The sequence below is a fragment of the Melanerpes formicivorus genome, unplaced genomic scaffold, assembly GCF_026170545.1.
Source record: "Melanerpes formicivorus ecotype bairdi unplaced genomic scaffold, bMelFor1.0.p_v2 SCAF_65, whole genome shotgun sequence".
Taxonomy (NCBI): domain Eukaryota; kingdom Metazoa; phylum Chordata; class Aves; order Piciformes; family Picidae; genus Melanerpes; species Melanerpes formicivorus.
In genome coordinates this window covers 3,398,500-3,418,595 of record NW_027142417.1, presented here as the reverse complement: position 1 = coordinate 3,418,595, position 20,096 = coordinate 3,398,500, and the positions used below count along the sequence as shown (strand labels likewise).

The window sequence follows — 20,096 nt, the reverse complement described above, 5'->3', positions numbered from 1 at the left end:
GAGCCCGCAGTCCCCACCCCTGCACTTCTATTTCTGCTCCACTTCCAGGCGCGGATCCTCCACTTGCGGAACGCTGCGGAGCCTTTGTGTCGGTGAAGCCTGCTGGGGCTGGCCACTGCCAGTGTGACTCCAGCGGTTGTAGGGCACCTCCTGCTCCAGACCGGGGAGGGGTTCCCCCCTCTCCCCCACTGTCAGTGCGGGGGGCGGCGGGGGGTTAAAGTTCAGGTTCAGTTTGCGTCACTCGGCCCCGATCCGGCGGGCGGCCACGTGAGCGGCGGCGCTGCGCGGGGGCGGCCGGGGCGCTGCTGGAGCGGGCACCGGCGGGCGCCCAGAATGGGGTTATTGGTATCTCTGCCTCTCTGCTGGTTATGAACCTATCGTTACAGTGCACAAACAATGTCGTGATGCCTGCCGTGGGGTTCTGGAGCCTCCGGTATTTTTCCTGGTGAAAAAGGCTTTTGTTTTAAATGGCAAGTTTGCTGCAGGATAGCTGCCTGCCCCCTGTGTCATCAGCCCGTGATGTCAGCCCAGAACATCTGCCCTGCTTGTGATAAAACCGGGAAAAGCAAAGTGATGTAACCAGGAAAACACTCGGGCTTCCAATTCCACACAGGATGGAGCAGACCATCGATGCTGTGGAGGTGGGATGTGACCCTGGAGAGAATCACAGCCCAGTACCACGTTCTTCTTGTGTTGTAGGACAGAGCCTGAGCCACCTGTGGGCTGCAGGCCCTTTATCAGCTTGAAGCCAGCCAGGGCAGCTGAGCTGGCTTGGCTCCAGGTGAATCCCATCCCATAAACATCACCCTCAGTATAAAGGGGGAGCTTGAGGACAGGAGCCTCTCCTGATTCTGTCTCTTCCTGCTTTGCTGTGCATTCCCTGGGTTGAGGATAACTTTAACTGCTTGATATTGGGGTAAGTTTGCCTGTTTCATTCAATCCATTCCAACCCAAGGGTCTTTGCTCCTGCTCCCCTTTTCTCCTGGAAAAGTGTTAGGGGGTTAGGGAGCAGCTGCTGTAGGTTGACCCCAGACATAGGCTAAATGTGGACAATTCTGCAGAAGATTTTGAATGGATTTAGCCAGAATGAATGAATTCCAGACATGCACCTGTAGTCTCTCCTGCCCTTTGTTGGCTAATGTTTGGTTTGATGTTTCCAAACTTTCATTCATTTATGAAAGGGAAATTTCAAAGCCTCTTAACAGTTTAATGTTTTCCTTGCACTCTTTGAGACCTTTTCTGTCTTTCTACCCTTCATTTCAGTTTATGCCAGCATGCTGCATTTCTCCTGGGAATGCACAGTGAAACAGATTTAGTTGGTGAAGGTGGCTTCCTCTGCTCTGTTGGATAAGAAAGGCCGCAGCAGCAGCCTGCATTTTACACACTTTTTAGCGACCACATCAGGTTGTGGAACCTCCTTGGAGCTGCTGCTCGGTGTCACTGCAGGGCTGACCAGCCAGCTTAGCATCCCTTTGCCTGCTTGGGTTTGCTCTCCCTGCAGAGACCAGCAGACACTTGTGTATCCTGAGTGCTTTCGTTTTCTGGTGTCTCTGCTCTCACAGATGCCACCAGAGCCTCTTCCTTTAGCACTAGGTGATGTTGTTCACAATACATTCTGCCATTTTATTAATTAATATTAAACCAATTTAGAAACCTCCTTAGCTCACAGACAGCTAAATAAGCCCCACCACACCCTGATCACCTTTCTGGCTTTTAAAGATGCTTTGTGGGACTTTCAAGCCACATCAGCCAGCCCGGAGCCCCTCGGTGTGCAGGATCAGCTGGACTCGTCCCCATGGTTCTTGTGACCACGCTCCAGACATCCCGCTGCGTTCTGCTTGCCAAAGCCCCCTCTGGAGTCACTCAGAACATTCCTCAAGCTGAGGTTATCTATTTTCTGAAGGTACTTTCAGGGCATGGTTTTAACAAATTGCTAGTTATTCTGTGTCCCAGTTCTTGTGGAAACCTCCAAGGGGACCTGATTTGCAGAAGGCATTGAGGACGGGAGAGCAGACTGCATTCCACTTTCAGGTACCCTGAAATCGCCAGCGGTTAAGTCTTGGCTGCTGCTGCTTCCATTTCCCTCCCCTTGTACTCTGTGCTTTGCAGATCATCAAGCAGAAAGATGAGTGTTTTGGCTCTCATGGAGAAAGGCCCTAATCTGAGGAATTTCAGTGGATGTGGAATTCCTCTGCTTTACTGAATTTATCATCGTGTCAACTGCATTAGAAATAGGTAAATGCTCATTTAAATCTCTCCTTTGCTTGATTTTTGTCTTGCCTCATTACACAGAAGCAGAGAAAAATACCTGATGATAGTTTGCTTGGTCTGTCTGTGGAGAAGCTGGAGTTAGGATCATCCTGATTTCCCCTCCCAGTCGTTTGTTCACATCATTGTTAGGAAATCGAAGTGCTCTCCCTGACCTTCTGCAGCCCTCTTGTTCTCCTGTGCTGCTCTCTGCCTTCTGTGCAGTCACTGTTTGTTTGTTTGCTTTTTTTAATTCCCTTTAGAAATGTATTTATTACAGGTGTGATTCTTTCTTTGACTTTCATCCTCAGAGATGTGGCTTCTTGTTCAATTTCTGATGAAACTACACATTCATGTCACAAAAGTTGTGCTCAGTGAAGAGCAAGGTTCTGGTTTGTGTCTCAGGTTGTGCTGCAGTGTTTTGGTGAAGGGCTGGAGAACTGCTCTCTACTGCCTAGTGGAGCTGTGAGCGACCCCCTGTCACTCCAGGCTCTTTACTGCCCAGTACTTGCTTCATTTTGAAAGATGAGAGCTCAGTTTTCCATCTGAAGTTTCTGTGTTCGTTCTCCAGCTAAGCTAAGGAAAATATGTTGTTTACTTTAAAAGGTTTCAGAGTCTGGCCAAGCTAAGAGGGAGACACAAATCCATTTGCATGACGATGCTGCACTGCAGGCCTGCGGATTCTTCTCTTCCTCGGCAATGGGATTATGGCACGAGCATCCAGGATTCCTTATCCATATAATTTGATGGCAGGAAATATTAAAATAAACTATAAACTCAATTTGCAGCTTGTCTTAGGGAGGAAATTGGGCTATGGCTGGGTAAAATACAGCTGGCAGCTTTGCAGAACTAGAGCACTTACATAAGGGTCTCTGTCATTCTCTCCCGGCAGCACCCAGGGCCTCACCGTTGCCCCTGCTCAGTGCTGGCTGCAGCAACACAAACCTTTGTATCCCTTGTCGAAACTGGAAACTCTTCAACCAACTCTCTTCCTGGTGAAGCTCCTACACCTTCATTCATGCAATGAAATGAACTCTGGAGCTGTGTGGGATGGTCACTTCTGCGAGCCGGGCTGGGGTTTTGTCCTGTAGAATGACAAGGGCCTGGCTTCTGAAGGTTAGTTTGTAAGTGAATTAATTGCTTATGGAAGCTCTTCTACTGAGGTACAAGGAAATCACCAAAGGGCCCCATCCCTGTGCTTTCAGACCTGTCAGCAGCAGACCCACTTCTCTGCTCCTGCTGGGGCTGTTCCCTTGTAAGAGAGGTCCAAGGTGGAGGGGGGTTGCTGGATCTGCCCCCTGAAGATGCTCTGCCTGGTACCTGGGGCCATGCAGCTTCTGAGGAGATGCCCTGCCTGTAGGAGGGAGAGGGTTGGCCTTTTGTTACCATTCCATTATTGTGATTTTATTCTATTTTGTCCTCCCCACACCTGCCTGATGCCCATGTGTCAAGAGAGTTTCCACAGAAAAGCATCACTTCAGCACTTGTTTGGTTTTTTTCTTACAGCAAGAAACAAACCTCAGAACTTTCACTGTTTCTATGTTTTATTTTCTTTGCCCAGCTGTTACTTTGACTTGCCAGACTTGCAATGAGTTTTGTTTTGTGGTCCATGGAGGCTGAGGGACCATGCTGCACTTGCCAGCCCCTGGTGAGGCAGGGCCCCTGGCCCCATCCACCCCTACTCCACCTCCTTCCCCTCCAGCCATACTTGTTCAAGGCGGGAGAGAAAGAACTTCTCTGGAAAAGGGAGTCTGGGGGTTTTAATCCCCGTGGTGAGAGAGGATGTGAAGGGCAAGGGAAGGCACAATGGAGGGAGTGCTGCCTGAGAGGAGCACACCACTAGAAATTGCCTGGGTGCAAACCCAAAAGGAGTCAGCTCATGCCTGGCTTGGACCAAGAGGGACCCCTTGCCCCAAGTGGTAAATAATATCTCATCATTCTGCCTGAGGAGTCTGAAGCAGCTGATTTATTTTCTCAAAGTTGAATGCTTGCATGGTTTTTTCCTAGTTAACACTGCTGGGAATGCCAGTTTGTCATCTTTGACAGTTTGCCTTCTGAAGTGGCTTCCTTCAGCAGCTCTGCAAGATGTTCTCCAGTGCCTGCAGAGCCACCTGACCCACTGTGCCTGAGCAGCTCCTGCCACTGGAAGCCCAGCTGCAGGGGCTGGGTGTGAGGGCAGGGATGTCACTGATTGACACAGCACCGCAGCAATGCTGATGGGGAGAGCTGGAGGAACCGCAGGGTAGGGCTGGAGAGAGGTCCTCTGTGGCCTGGTTTTGATGTTGTGCAGCTCCCCTTGCTGTGAGTGCTGTCAGCACACGGGGAGAGGGAAGGGCAGCACGAAGCCCTGCACGGGAAAGAGCTGACGCAGGGCTTGATGCAGATCTCTGCCTACCTGTGTCTGAACCAGTTACACAAGAACTACAAAGTGCTTTTTTTTAGTAAGTGGTGGTTGCAGACGCTGAGATTCGGGGCAGGGTGAGGTTCCTCTCTGCTGGCCTTGGAGTCACACTGGCACTTACATCAGAGTGCAGGGCTGGGGCTCTCCTGCAGCCCTGGGCAGTAAAACCCTGCCATGGTGCAATGTGGGTTCTGCCCTCCTGCAGTCTGCTGCACTTTCTCATGTCATTCTCTCTGGATTAAAGGTGGGGAGGTCTTAGAGGAGCATGTGAGTTTGGGGATTGCAGCAGGTTTAAGTAAAGAGACATTTCCATAGCTTGGCTATTCAGGAACTTTGCCTTTTGCAATAAACATTCTCATTTGCTCTGAAGCAGCAATTCAGGCATGATTTGGCTATGGATTATGGCATATCTAATCTGTGTGTACATTTCCTTGTCCAAGACAACTGGATTTCCAGTTCCACCTTCATTTGCATTTAATTTCCAGAATTCCTTACCCCAGCCACCAAGCTGCGCTTTGTGTGTAAAGAAGATGAATTCTCTCCTGAAAGCACTCTTGCTTATTAGAATCATATCTGCCTGGAATTATGCACCATTTAGTCTTTTCCCTTTTTAGCTTGTATTATTTTGTCTCTTCTTTACTTCATGTTTAGTTACAGTGAGTATGAATCATTCCAGCTGGCGCTTTTATAGGTGGCATTTTGTGCCCGTGATGTGTGTGCAGGCACATTTTGAGGTGTAATGCATCATATTGCAAATGATAAATACAGGGTTTAAAAGCAACATGCTCTGAATGGTGGTGTTAGGTGAGATTCCAAATCTTTAAATGCTCTGCTTCTAAAATAAACAGCATTAATTAGGGATTGCTCTTGCATTACTTCTTCATTCCATTGTTTGGGGTTTGCCAGCTCACTTGATTTTCTTGTTTGAGTCATGTGAATTAGGAAGGTTTGCTCGATGTGGGCAAGCCTGCTGCTCCTTGCTCGTGCTCTCCCTGGTTATAATTTACTTTTTCTCCATGTCTTGAGAGTCTGAGAAAGCTCTTGGGAAATAAGCTCACCCAGTGAGTAAATGGCAATTTATTGATTACTACGTAGTTGCACAGGCCATCTGATGGTTAAATACAAACACAAGGCAGGACTTCTCTACCCAGCATATTTTCTTGCTCCACCAAAATTTGCAAGTATTCACAAACAATTCATTAGTAAAAAGGATAAGAAACAGGGACTGAGGAATTTAACATGTTTGGAGCAATGAACCAGCAGAATTCTTGAACAGCATCATGAACCGTTCCTCTGGAGGAAGGGACATCACGTTTCTTAGGAGCAGGTGGTACTGCACTTCTTTCTTGCAGGTAGATTATAAACTGAAGCGCATTTTGTCCTAAAATTGCCTGTAAGAGTGGGATGGAGAGCCCAGCCCTGTGCTGTCATACCCCAAGCCAAAGTGTATTGATGAATATTGGCACATTGCTGCACAAGTTGCACACAGCTGCACTCTGCTTGCCTAGAGCAGTGCTCGCTCCACAGGTCACATCCCAGGCTCCTTCTTTGTCATTATTATTAAAAGAAAATGAAAGATTTTTATCAAAGCAGTAGGGGATGAGATTTAAGGAAATTCTAGGGAAAAAAAGGCTTTTTTGTTGTTGTTGTTTGCAAATATGCTTTGCCTCAAAATTGTGTTTTATGAATACTGAAGTGTTCAACTGATTAATGTCTTTCATTGATTTCATTTTAATAGCAAAGAGGGATATGTGGGTCTGCAGTAATGAGCATATATTAAAGAAAACCTTTCAAAATATAGAGGAAGCAAATAAACTGAACTGAAGGCATGTTTGGAAGGCATGTTGTGTATGCATGATTGTGTCTTGCAGGAGCCAGCTCAAACCAGGCCCACCAGCCTCACACAAACACATTTCAGTTTCTGACTGCAGATAGCTCCAGCAGCCTCCTGATTAGCCAGGCACTTAGGCTGTGAGTAGCCTCGGTGAGTACCCCCGAGAAAGGAACTGTATTTGCCAAATCACTTACCTAAGGGTGTCTCCTGGATTGTTGGAATTGTTGCATTGTTTACCCTGCTCTAGTTTCTACTAGGAGTGACTCAAGCACAGCTAAGCAGCTGCTGCAGCAGGACACCTCTGTCACTTGGCCAGTTTCTCATTGTCCCTTTTCAGTCTCTAGGAGAGGGGAGGGAAGGTGTTACAGGTTGGGGGTTTGCTATTTATTATTTCAGTCCACCCATTCCTTCTCTGGTATTGGCCTTGTCGTCCTTGTCCAGGGAAAGTATTTTTGCAATAAACTTGTAGTACAGCCCTCAGCAAGAAGGGATCTTGTTCAGCAACTCACCCCTGTGCCAACAGGAGTGCAGGTCCCTGTCAGAGCCCACAGGTATGTGACCTGCTCCAGAAAATAAAGGTGTGAACAGAATAGTTGAGTGGAAGTGACCATCTCACACAGAGTGCCTTTCTCCACCCTGATTTTCCACAAACACTCTAATGAGCTGTTAGCAGCCATTTCTGTAGCTGAGTGCTCCTCTGATACTCCTGATCCTGACCTGTAGAGACACAGCCATAACGTGTGTGCCGCAGCCTTCGCTCTGCATGCAGGAAGCAGCAGCATTCTTTGTTTATTATGCTCTGATCTCTAGTTTTGATTTTGCCAAACTGCTTAAACATTGGAGCTCTGCATAAGGCTGAAGGCTGGCAAAGAGAGGGGAAGAAATATGCCTGTATCTGTGGCTGATTTGAGGAGAAGATAAAGGCCCAGAGTGCAGCAAAAGGGACCATATTTCAGCACTGGTAAAAGGGCTGGTGAGAGCTGAGCGGTGCAGCAGCCTGGGAGGCTGAGATGTCTTCATCACAGGTCACTGAGAACAGGTTTGACCAATGCATTAGCAGTGAGATAGGTGTGGATCATCCTGCCTTAAAGGAAGGGGGAGGCCACTGATGGCCTCTTGACCTCTTTCAGCCTCATAGTCTTGTTGTCTCTTTTATTTTTCTGGGTTCAGGGTGTATCTTTAACCAACCCAGCTGTACTTAAACTAAGAAGGAATGTGATCATTTCTACACAAATTAAATTCCTCTTTATCCTGTGGCACTCTCCAATGTCAGAAATGGACATCTCTGCCTCAGCTCTGTGTCCTTCGCAGGACTTTTTTGCCTTGGCTGACACTGTGGGTAGAGGAGCATACAAGGGACAACTGGCAGTGGAAGGCTGCATCCTAGCAAGCTCCATATCTGTCACCATCACACTGAGCAGGCTTGAATTATCCAACCCCTTTGTAGGATCTGTAGTGAGTAAAAACAGTCAAAAGTGGTGAGAGGACGGTTTAGGCTGCAATTTGTCTTCTAAGAGAACTGCCAAGGTGGGGGGGAGGGATGGCTTCACGCCACTCCTCTTCCAAACGTCAGGGCTACAGTGGCTCTTGCAAAACCCTTGTTGACTTAGGCAGGGCAAGCAGAACTATTGACAGAGCCCATCACCATAGCCGTCAGGCTGGAGTCACCAGACAACAGTAGGGTTGAGGTGGTTGGGTTGTGTGTAAGTGTAGGGCTGGTCACAAGCTGCTTCCACACCACTCAGCACGTTTGCCTTCTCTCTCAGGCACCTCTTGAGCACAGACCATCTTCAAACAAGCCCTGAGTTGGTTCATCTGTTTCTCTTTGTTCCTAGTTTTTTGTGTTCAGTGGTGGTTGTTTTTGAAGCAGCTTTATTGTATAATGTTTAGGTTTGCAAATCATTATGATAATTAGCTAAATGTACCTGAGAAATTAAAAGTGGGATGGCTGGAGTGGCTTGGAGAAGAGGAATACCTTGATGTAGCACAGCCGTGGTCTCTTCCACCTTCAGCCTCTGCAAACCTTACTGCTGATGAGCCCTTTTAAAGGATGTGAACTACAGGCACATAGAGGGAAACCAAAACCTCTTCCTGGAGAAGCCAGAGCTGTGAGAATGTGCTGTGGCAGTACCACAGCTTCAGGAACATGAACTGCATTGTGCTGATGCAGAGCTGTCTCTGCGCATAGAGGCTGGAGATGGGACTCCTTTTGCTGAGGTGCTATTTCTGATGCCCAGTGATGATTTAAAAATCACCTCTCCTTCCTGCCATACCAAAGGGGAAGGAAATCCACAGAGTACTTGCTGTACTGTGAGCAGTGTGTCCTCCTGATCCCACACCTGACGGAACCCTGCACCAAAGCTCCAAAGCAGGGGAAGCCAGTTCAAGGAGACTGCAGAGTCCCCAGATCTGAGGAGCCACTGGAGGAAGGAAAGGATAGATACCCACAACCCATCAGGGACACCTTCAGCTCTTCAGGTTGCTCTGTGCTCCCTGGCTCAGGCTCAGAGGATGGTGGCTCCCCATCCCTGATGCCTTCCTCTGGTGAGTCAGTTGAAGCTGATGCCAAGGATATGCTGTGGGATAACTGCAGGTGCTCTCAGGCCTCTGTCCTACTACATAGTGCAGTGCATAGTCCTAATATTTGTTAGTATGACTCCATACAAAAATTTGGTTATTCAGGAGTATAGGGTTGAAAATGGAACCAGAACCATAAGTTTAAGAAGCTCTAATGAAAATTTAATTGTTTTAATAATAGAAGTGAATTAAAGTACTAATTAAAATGAGATGGCAAGCAGCTGAATGTCTGAATGCACAGAACTTGAACCTAAACCCCCGAACTCCACCTGAAGTGAAGCCAGTCTCTGTGCTTCCTGTTGCAGGCTTTCTTTGCTTCAGTGAAACGTTTGAGATCGAGCTTCTGTGCCATCTGCAAATCGACAATCTATCTGTGGCCTCAAGTTTGAAAGCCATTTGACTGGTTCTGTGACTAAATCAGCCATCCTTCCATCTTGATTTCATCTCTTTCATAATGATATTAAGAACTGCAGCAGAGAGGCAGATCTGAAGTCTGCTGCATGAAGCATACTGCTTGTACAGACATGCTGGGTTTTCGCTGGGTGCAAACTTGCTTCACCACCACTCTCTTTTCTCACATCGTCTGCACTCCAATTACATGAGCCAGTGCATTTGCATGTATACATAACTGGATTTGCATCATAAGTGGCCAACGGAGGGCACAGATTGATCATCCTCAAGGTGTAATCAGCTTAACAGTGAATTTAGAAAGTGCACTCATCAAGAAAGATGTGGAGGGCTGCTCTGGCTGAGGGCTGTGCCATGGCTGTGCCTTAGGAGGGAAGTGTTCAAATGTGAATGATCACTGAGAAGGGATTGTTACAAGTGCATTAATAAAGCCTCCTTTGAATGCTGTTCTGCAGAAGACCCCAAAGACAGCAGCACAAGGAGTGTGTCTGAGGGACTTGCTAAAATGCACATCTCCACTTGCCAGCAGTGGGAGGGATTTTAATTCTGCCCTTCCTCAGCAAGGCTTCTTATTAGCAAGTTCTTGTGGAGGTACAAAAAGGGGGTGTGTGTGGAAGGGCAGGTGGTGGGGGCAGGAAGAGAGCGTTGCACAGCTCTGAGCAAAGGGAAGGTAGTGTGCGACAGTGTGACTGCAAGGGAAGACAATGTTGCTCTTTAAACGGGTGGACCGGAATGAAACTCTATCTCCATCTTTTAACTGTAGCTCATCTGCAGCCTTCCATGTGTTTGAAAGCCTCTTGGTTCAAGTCAGCTCATAGGGGTAGTTGGGCTTTACTCCTCCTCAGCAAGAGGAAGGACAATGTCTTTTTGACTATGTGAATATACAGAGGGTCACAGTGTGACTATGGCTGAGCACAAGCTGCAGGATGAGGGTATGGGAGAGGCTGAGATAAAGAGCCCTGTGAAGTCCAGTGAATGATGGTGCAGCACGCTGCATCTGGGACAAAATGGGCCTCCGCTTTATGAGCTGGAGGCCAAGTGGATAGAGAAGACCTTTGCAAACAAGAATTTGGTGAGCAACAAGAGAGTCAGCAGTGACCTGGCGACAAAGAAAGTCAACAGCATCTTGGGTCACAATGGCAAAAGAACAGTCAGCGGGTGGAGAGAAGAGGCTCTTCTCATCCATGGAGCACCTGTGAGAGGGCATCTGATCCTGTGTGCAGTTCTGAGCTCCTCGGAAGGTGACAGGCACAGACGTAACAGAGCAAACCCAGAGGAAGCTGCCAGCATGGGGAGGGTACTGCAGCATGTGGTGTACAAGGAGAGGCTGGGAAGGCCAGGCAGTTAGTCTCAAGAGAAGGGCTGGCATGAATGGTATTGTTTTCCACAGCTACTTAATAAGCAGGTACAGAAAAGATGGAGACTTGTTTGAAGTCCACAGAGCACCAACAGCTGCATTATGTGAAGCCCTGGTTGCACAGAAACTCTTCTTCCTTGCACGCAGAGCTGCAGATGGAGCATGGAGACAGCAGCGAGACTAGAGGGGCCCACCAAGATCACAAAGTCAACAATTTGTTCATAACCTTTCACCTTACAGAAGAATAACTTTAATTTCTTTGAAAAATCAGTTAGAAACACCCCTAAAAATGCTGGGGTCACTCCCAGTACCTGTGTGCCAGTATGCTCTGTAAAAAAGCAAGGAAGGGACAAGAATATTGGTAATGTATGGCCACGGTCGTGAGGAGCATGTGGCTGCCTTCAGGTTCTGATTCTTCTGCTGATTGGGTGGGGGGCAGGGGGGGAGGGAAGGTTATGAGAGGGAATTTAACCAAATTTGAAAAGAATGAAGAATTTCTCTCTGGGTTAAATTTCATCCCAGGAAAGGTTTGCAGAAGTACAAAATGGAGGAGGGTGATTATGAGAGGATGGCAGGAAGCTGAAATTGCTACTCTTTAGATGGATGAAGCTTCTGCTGTGAAACAAGGCCAGCTCTGGCCAGCACACTGCAGCAGTGGTGGCACTGGAGGAGGTTCAGAGAAGAGCTGTGGCACTGAGCACAGCCCAGTGCTGAAGTGTGGTTATCCATCCCTTTCCCATCTGGAAGCTGGCACTTTCCCTTGGAAAGCAGCAGTTGGGAATCACATCACTCCTGCTCTTTGCAGGCAGTGATGTTTGTAAGCAGGGCTTTGGGTCCTGCCCTCAGATCACACAATGTTTCTGCTCTGGAGTTGGAAGCTTGCAGTGGTTGGGTGGATCTGGGCACACTGTGTGGTGCAGCCCCCTCTCCTGTCAGGCTTAGCCACATGAGACATCGGGCTGGCAGTGTGAGGCCATAAACTCTGCTGCTCCCCGTCCTGCGCAAGCCACGGGGCCTGCCTTGCTTTCCCCTGTGGATTCAGGCACTCAGTTATGTAGAAGGAAGTGCTGGACAAAATCAAGCCCTCATAAAGTAAGGGTTCTGGAATTAAAATTACCTGTGCAGTCCTAAAGGGGACTGCTTATGGCCATAAAATTAAAGACATACTGGCCCCCCTCCACCGCCCCCCAGCAAAGCAGCATTGCACTTAGCACGGGAGAAGGAATGAATCATGGCTGTGAGGTAAATGAGATTACTGCCTGTGTAACTGTTGTCTTATTTGCTACAGAGATTTGCACAGACAGAACAAATGAGGCCAGAGGAAAAGCACAATGTCTCCACAACTCCTTGCCCCAGGTTTATTTCACACACAAGCCACTCTCATCTGCCATATTGTTACTTCAAGGTAATATTCTGATCTGTCTGCTTTGCAGCCAGAATTAACCGTTGGTGTCTGTGCTGCCTGCCTGTGCATGGGCAGAGGGGGTGAGCTCCCTGGAGAGAGAGTCATTTCTCCGCTGACTGGTGGGGAGGGACCCTGAGAAAGGTTGTCCTCTCCAGCTGCTGCACGTGCCCACTTGTCTTCTGTAGATGACACCAGAAGTACTCCCCTTAAACCTTTTAATGTGGGTAGGGTCTCTGGTTGATTTAGCAGCAGAGCTCTAATTGAGCATAGACAAACTACAGTCCCTCCACCCTCATTTCCTGATGGGACTGAATTGGATGGATTTCTGATGGCCATCCCTCCCATGCCTCAGTTCTTTCTCCAGAAGAGGGAAATACTGAAAAATTACTGTGTCTTGATTGCAAAGACTTTTCCAATATCAGGGGAGAGGGGGGAAGCCAGTTCTCCTTTAATTCCTTTGGAAAAGAGAATTTCCACCCATAGAAAGAAAAAAACTTCAAAATGGCCAGGGGCAAGTATGGGAAATTGTGTGGTACAGCAGGACAAAACATAACCCTCTGAAAAACGAGGGTGGTGATCAAGAAAACGTTGGAGTAGCCCAATTGCAAGCAGAGTCAGCCCCCAGTGAAAAGGCAGTGTGTGGGGAGCTGCAGGGAGCCTGGGGGCTGTGCACCCATGAGAGAAGATGTCAGCAATAACGGCGTGTGGAGCACAGCTCGGCACGATCAGCATGAAAATGGAAAGCTTTTCTTTCGAGGCAGGCTTTCTGCATCACGCAGTGCTTCTTGAACTAAAGGGCAATGTTTAACACGTGCCCTCCAGCCCTTAATAATTTTTAACTTGGGTATTCATTCCTCCAGCCTAGGCTGAGCCTGCATCTTCATCCCCCAATTCCCGTGAGCCAGACACAGCCGATGCTGGGCGTTTGTGGCAGGGTTTTCAGCGTGTCTGCTTTTTTTTTTTTTCATATTTTGCGGGGACACAGAAAGGCACCGAGTGCCCCCCGGCCGCTGCCGTGGAGAGGGCCCGCGGAGATTCCTGCCCGGGCTGGCCGCCGCCGCAGAGCAAGCTTCCTCCCCGGCCGGGCGCAGGGGCCACGTTCAGAGCCGCCCTGCAAGGAGGGCAGGACTTTCTTGCCCTCCCTTCGCTGTCTGCGGTCCGGTGCCGGTGTCTGTGCCGGGGAGGAGGCAGCGGGCGGCTGCCATTGTCCCCGCGGCGGCAGCGGTCCCGCAGCAGCGCCCGGCGGCCGCCCGGCCCGGCCCAGCCTCCCCCTTCCCGAGGCCCGGCCGCTGCCGCTGAGCCCGGGGACAGGGGGAGTGACTTGAGCCACCCCCGCCTCCTCCCCGTCCAGCCCTCCGCCGTGTAGAAGGGGAGGAGGAGGAGGCCGAGTGGTGGGAGGGTCTCCATTGAAATAAACAAGCAGCAGTTATTAAAACGGGAACATGGCGGCCGCAGCCCCAGCGCCAGCTCCAGCTTACAAAGCGAAGGTCAGCGCCGGCGGCCGGGGTGGGATTCGGCACTGACCCCGGTAACGGCCCGGGCGCGGCGGGAAGCGTGCCCGAGCCCCCTGCGCCTCCCTGGCCGCCTTCTTGTGTAAGGCGGGAGGACGGCGGTGGGGGCGGCAGCGCGGCCGGGCGACGCGTCGGGGGAAGCGGGGCGGGGTCGCGGTCCCCTCCGGGGGGCACCGCGGGCAGGGGACAGTGCCGAGCCGGGGCATCGCGCTCGCAGCCCCGGGGCCCGATGCGGGGTGCGGGTTCACTTCCCCGGCACGTTCCCGGTTTCGGCGGAGCTGGGGGGGGCTCCGCACCCCGCCCTGCCGGGCCGAGCGGCCGCTTTCCTGCTCCCAGGCCCGGCGGGGGCCGGGGGCCGCCTCTCCGCGCCCCCGGGCCGGGCGCTGTGGCGGGGACGTGAAGGGAAACGAGGTTGCGGCGGCGGGTGGAGGGCCGGGGGGGGACGGGGCAGCTCCGAGGGGGTGTGGAGGACGTTCCCCCGACACCCCCAGCACATACCGAGGGGAAACTTGAGGCAGGGTCTCCCCGGTGACAAAAGGGCTGGCTCGGGGAGTAGGGCGGCGCTCGTCCCCTCCCTCCCCCGGCTGACAACGATGGGTGCGCAGCGGTGCGGGCCGCGCCGCTTGCCCCCGCGGCGCCCGGTGCCCCCTTCCCCTCCCGCCGCCCCGCGCCCGCCCAGCCGCGAGGGGAAGGAGGGGGCGAGCGGCAACTTCGCTAACTTTATGCGCGGGGGCTGCGCCTGCGTGTGCGGGCCGGGCCGCGGGGCCGCAGCCAGGCCGCGGCTGCACAGCTGCGTGCGAGCGAGCGCAGCCCGGGGCGCCCGGCCGCCGCCGCCCGGGGAGGGAGGGGAAGGGAGGGGAGGGGGCCCGGCCGCCGCAGTGCCGTGTGGCTGCGTGTGCGCGGGGCGGGGAGCGGCGGCGGGAGGAGGAGCGGGGCCGTGGCAGCTGGCGGGGCCGGGGTCCCTGCTCGCCTGCTGGGGCGGGCGACGCCGCTCGCTCCAGCTTCTCGACCGCGGGGCTGTGGGCCGGGGGCGTGGGGAGCGGGGAAGGTGCCCCCCGCTGCCGCGAAGGGCGGGTACCCGATTGGCCCCCCTCCCCCCCCGCGGAACCCGGGGGCTCCTGGGCGAGGTGTAACCGGAGCCTCGTCCCTTTTCTCCGCTGCCTCTCGCTTCTCCGGCCCGGCTTGTGCCGGAGCGGTGCCCGCCAGGCCGTCAGCCACACGCTGCCCCTCGCGGAGAGGCTGCCGAGCCGGGAACGCTGCCTGCAGGAAACCTGCCCCAGCGCCCGGAAGAGAAAGGCTCCCGGCGGGGGGAAGGAGAAACCCCACCAAGAGGCAAAGGGGGTGCCGGTAGTCACTGGGAAATTAAGATCTCATAGTGGTGTTAGCCTGCGAGCTTCTCGACAAACCCACCCGACACCGAGCCAAGAAAGAGTCTCCTTGTGGGAGAGCAGCCTGCTTGTTCAGTGACGATCAGTTGGGGTTGTATTTATCTTTTTTGTTGTTGTTGTTCCTTCCAGAGTAGCAGGAAGCAGGAGAACAGGCTCCAGAAGCCAGCTGATAGTGTTTTCATGGTATTTGAGTGCAGTTTGAGCAATGACAGAGCAGAGCGCTGCTGCCGCGGTAAATATGCAGTTGAAAGCTGCCAGTCTTTTTACCTAAAGTGGGGGTTTTGTGCTAAGCTCGCTGCCATTGTGGCTGAAGGCAGTAATTTTTTTATCCCTTTGGGGGTTTATGTACTCAACTATAAAATCCACTCTAGGCAGTTAATTTTCTGCCTCTTCGCAGCCTGACGGGGCTGTTGGGCCTCTGTGACAGTCTTGGGCTTGTGGGTTCCTCTCCTGGGGGAGTCCTCTGGGGGTACCTGAAGGGAGGGAGCTGTTGCTGGGCTCTCCTGGATCCGCAGGGAGCCATGGATGCTGTGGGAGGAGTGGCAGCGCTGGCAGCGTCACACCCTGCAGCAGGGCTCGTTTGCTTAGGCTTCTGGGATCCTGCTGGGCCTTTGGTGGCAGTCAGTGGAAGCTCTGTGCCCCCTCCAGTGTTCTTCAGGACATTTGTGTGTCAGCATCTGTGGCGGTGTCACAGATGAGCTGCAGGCTCATGCACCTTGGTGTGCAGATGTGTGGGCACCCATGTGCTGGTGCCTGCTGTTGGCAGTTGTGGCACAGCTGTTTGGGGATGTGGGTGTCACCTCTGCTGTGTCACACAAGGCAAAGAGAGGCACAAATTGCCTAAAGTGGTTAATCATTGAGTGCATGAGAAGTGCTGTGATGAGGTTTATGGCCACTCTTGGTCACCTGCTGGCTTGAGGAGAGCACTGTCCTGGACTTGGCCTTCAGGACATTGAGAACAGCTTTAGGAAGGAGGGTTGAGGTTTTAACAGTGTGTGAGCAGGGGAAGAATCCTGCCATGTTGTAATGGTGCTTGTGTCCTCCTTGGGTGAGCATTAGGCAGTAAATGCCTGACGGAAGCAATGGAACCATCTCTGGTTGTTCAGCCTCTGTACTCTTTTATCTCACGTGCACACTGGAGATGCTTTATCAAGCTCGTGGTCTGACCTGGGGAGAGGATCCATGTCTGATTGCTTCATCTCTGCAGTGTCTGCAGCCACTTCTTGACCACATGTAAATCTTGCGTTCCTCAAGGTGTGTCCTGGTGGTGTCCATGCTAAGCGTGAAACGAGGCATGAGGAAAGAACGCTTACTGCTGCCAGGAGTGATGCTTTGGGGATAAAGCAGTACTGGAACTGTGTTACTTGGAGAGAAAGTGAAGATTATTTCTGGTGGAAAAAAGAGAAAATCCTAGGGGTTTACTCAGTTGTGGTGGTGTGCGTTAGGCTGTGGCTCTGAAGTCAGAGTTAATTACTCAAGAATCATATTTGTTCCTGGAATCCTTTAGAGTGCAGCTTGGTCATTTTCAGGCTGAAGGGCTCTGTCAGGAGAGGCATGTGGGCAGTCTGTGGGTTGACATTCCCAACTTTTCCCTCTGTCCATGCAAACCAGTCAGAGCTGGCCCATCCACAGGGGTCCAGATCTGCAGCACGAGGAACAAAGTCGGGGAGCGAGCCAGCTGCTGCCACAATGCCCACTGTGTCCTGCTCCTTGCCTTTGTTGCTCTTGTCACTGTTTCATTGGCAGGACCTGGGCTGCTGCACCCAGCTGGGGCTGCTCCAGCACCTGACACCGGAGCTGCAGAAGCTGTAGAGGTTGGTGGGGCCTCAGCCTGGAGGATGCTGTCAGGAAGCTGAAGCAGGAACAATACCAAAGCCAAATCCTAACTCTTTGTCTGCTGGGCTGATGGAGAGGGGCAGCGCTGAGCTGGGACGGGGCCTGCCGCTCTCAGTGTTTGTGTGCTTGCTGTGGTTGGCCTCTGCACAAGGCAGTTTGTGTGCAGCAGGGGTAAAGAGCGATCAGCAGGCTCCACAGCTTGTTAGTGCTCCTGTGGGCGTCACACCACTCAGTACTGCTGTATTGCTGTGTTTGGCTCTGGGGGTCAGAGGGCAGATGTGTTGTTGGAGTTGATACTCAACACCTTGACCCCTGCGAGAGGAGCTTCACTCCATGGAGGGTCCACTGCAGCACCCAGCCACCTGCCCTTCTCTGCTCCAGGTTAACTCAGTTCCAGATGGCTGCTCTGGCAGCATCCCCTCGTCCTGTTTGTAGCTGAAGTGAACTTCACTGCACTCCTGTATTTTTTGTTAGCTGTTAAAACATTGTGGTGCTGGTGGTGGCTGTAGGGCTGGGAGCAGGGGAGGCAGAGAACCAGGGAGGGGGGACGCCCCTCCTGAGCATATGGAGACATCCAGAGAAAGATGTGCATCGTCAGCTGTGCTTCCATTGTGTGCGCAGGCGGCGTCCCAGCGCCCCTTCTCCTGGGAGTTCCGGCCGCACAGAAGTGCTCCGTGGCTGTGACAGGGCAGCACAATCAATCTTGGCTAACAGGGGCCTTGGTTTTGTGCAGGTAATATTTGATAATGCTTGAAGCTTGCAGGGGCTCGGCAGAGTTTGCAGGACTCCCCCGTGCTGGGGTCAGGGCTTGTGTCTGGGTGAAATGGCAACCGTGGGCTCTCCCGGTGGTCACACATGACTCAGGCATCTTGCAGCTCCCCACTCAGCGTTTGTCAGCAGGACTCTCTGCAAACACTCCCTGTTTTTAATGATTCAGTAGCTTAGCCTTTTCACAACGTACCAAGTAGAAACGTGACATGAAAAATGACAGCTGGTGTGGCTTGTTGAGTTTGTGCAATTTAGGACACAGGATTAAACAGCCCAGACCAAACCTGGGGGATTTTTGAGCAGGGTTTCAGACAAAGCAATTTTGTCAGTGTTGGGAGGACTCAGGAGCCACATTTACACGATAAAAAAACTGAGGGGGGAGAGCGGAATTTCCTTTTATTCAGTCCTGCGTGTGCCCATTAATTAGACCAGTGTTTTGTCTCCTGAGCATTTGGAAAACTTGTGCTGATTTGATACAATTATTTGGAGTTGATGAATAGTCTGAAAAGCAGATCCTGGGTTTGCTGTGCTGTGTTTTGTGGCTGTTTATGATTTGTCAGCCGTGCTTGAGGGAAATTGCACATTACTCAAGTTAGAGATGAATGGAAATTTTGCTTAGGGATCTAATGGAAATGAGATAGGCACAGTTCCTATGGAAAGTGTCTGGTCACTGGGGTGCTTGGCATTTTGAAGTTTGAAATTAGTTCATTAATTTCAATGGCTGCAGCTATACAACAGCATATTAACAATGCACACATTTTCTCCTTGCAGCTGCATCATTGTGCCCCTCCGAGCCCTGCGTTTCCTTCAACGGCTTCCATAACAATCTCGCATTAGTATAGTTACTGGCAGATATTATTCCTGCTCTGCTCTGGTTTTAGCAGCTGTAAGTGATAGTAAATCTCACCCTCTGAGCGTGCTTCCATTACTTGGCATTTCAGCAGCCTATTTGTGATGTGTTTGCTTTTCACAGTGAAGATGCAGTGTCCTCTGTAAGGCCTAATTGCAGCTTCCTGTTTGGTTTGGAACTTCCAGAAGTTGCTTGATGTTTGGAAAGGATTTGTGTCTTGCTAAATAGTCCACAGTGGGTGGAAAACATGACTGTGTTAATGGCTGTGCAGGATAGGTGACAAATTAATTGAAATGTCCCCAAATGTGTGGGTTCATCCCTGGATCTCAGGTGGTACGGCTCACGTGAGGCTCCTTGGCGAGGTGCGCACAGAGCCGTGTGTGCCGCTGTCGGGGTGCGCACAGAGCCGTGTGTGCCGCTGTCGGGGTGCGGGGTGAGCAGCCGCTGTTGGGGTGCGCACAGAGCCGTGTGTGCTGCTGTTGGGGTGCGGGGTGAGCAGCCACTGTCGGGGTGTGCACAGAGTTGTGCCGCTGTCGGGGTGCGGGGTGCGCACAGAGCCGTGTGTGCCGCTGTCGGGGTGCGGGGTGAGCAGCCGCTGTCGGGGTGCGCACAGAGCCGTGTGTGCCGCTGTCGGGGTGCGGGGGTGAGCAGCCGCTGTCGGGGGTGCGCACAGAGCCGTGTGTGCCGCTGTCGGGGTGCGGGGTGCGCACAGAGCCGTGTGTGCTGCTGTCGGGGTGCGGGGTGCGCACAGAGCCGTGTGTGCCGCTGTCGGGGTGCGGGGTGAGCAGCCACTGTCGGGGTGCGCACAGAGCCATGTGTGCCGCTGTCGGGGTGCGCACAGAGCCGTGTGTGCCGCTGTCGGGGTGCGGGGTGAGCAGCCACTGTTGGGGTGCGCACAGAGCTGTGCCGCTGTTGGGGTGCAGAGTGAGCACAGAGCTGTGGTGTGCTCTGTTTGGATGCTTTTTCAGTGAGCTGTGTATGATATGCTGTTGCTCTTGGGCAGGATTTATAGTGGGCATATCACAATTGGTTGCCTTATTGGCTGCCTCTGAGGAGAAGTCTGAGATTGAAGATTGGGCATGGAAAGTGAAATAACATTTTATTTATCAGGACTGTTATGGAATTTTCCCCTTACCCTGCCTGTGCTGTAATTCATCTGCCTGAAGGTATTTAGTTTTTTGTTGCTGTCAGTATTGATCTCTAAAGAGCCTTGCTGTGGGTTTGGAAGAAAATCACCCCCGATCAAACCAGTGCAGCTTGTCACCCATTTGTGCCTTGGAGGTTGGGGAGGGGGTTCTGGATTGCATTGAAGAAAAGAGCTTTATGAGGATGAAGGACAGTCTGTCTATGAGTAAAGTTGCTATCCCATACTGACACGTTCATTGCAGGTGGTGGTATGAGCTTGCAAGTTTGTCCCCTGCCTGTGTGACAGAGTCAGGTTTGGGCAAAGAGAACCCACAACCCCCAAGGAGGTGATCACAGTATCACAGTATAACTAAGGTTGGAAGAGACCT

General features: G+C 51.8%; 1 protein-coding gene and 1 long non-coding RNA gene across 6 annotated transcripts in view; both read left to right on the top strand.

The window, feature by feature from the left end:
- The first annotated feature begins 857 nt into the window (after nt 1-857).
- Nucleotides 858-6,557, top strand: LOC137453368 (uncharacterized). 2 transcript variants are annotated; one of them, XR_010990346.1, is made up of 4 exons: nt 858-916; nt 1,720-2,031; nt 2,110-2,235; nt 6,520-6,557. It is a non-coding gene; the product is annotated as an uncharacterized lncRNA (long non-coding RNA). The 2 variants fall into 2 exon arrangements; XR_010990347.1 differs by lacking the exon at nt 6,520-6,557 and adding an exon at nt 2,854-3,111.
- Nucleotides 6,558-13,608: 7,051 nt separating this feature from the next.
- Nucleotides 13,609-20,096, top strand: part of NCOA2 (nuclear receptor coactivator 2) — a 106,725-nt gene continuing 100,237 nt past the window's right edge. Inside the window, exon 1 of one of the 4 annotated variants that reach the window (XM_068162544.1) lies at nt 13,609-13,716. The gene's annotated coding sequence lies outside the window, so the exon portion shown is untranslated. Of the gene's footprint in view, nt 13,758-14,975; nt 15,361-20,096 lie in introns of those variants that run through there. The other 3 variants (XM_068162548.1, XM_068162543.1, XM_068162545.1) reach the window with 3 other exon arrangements.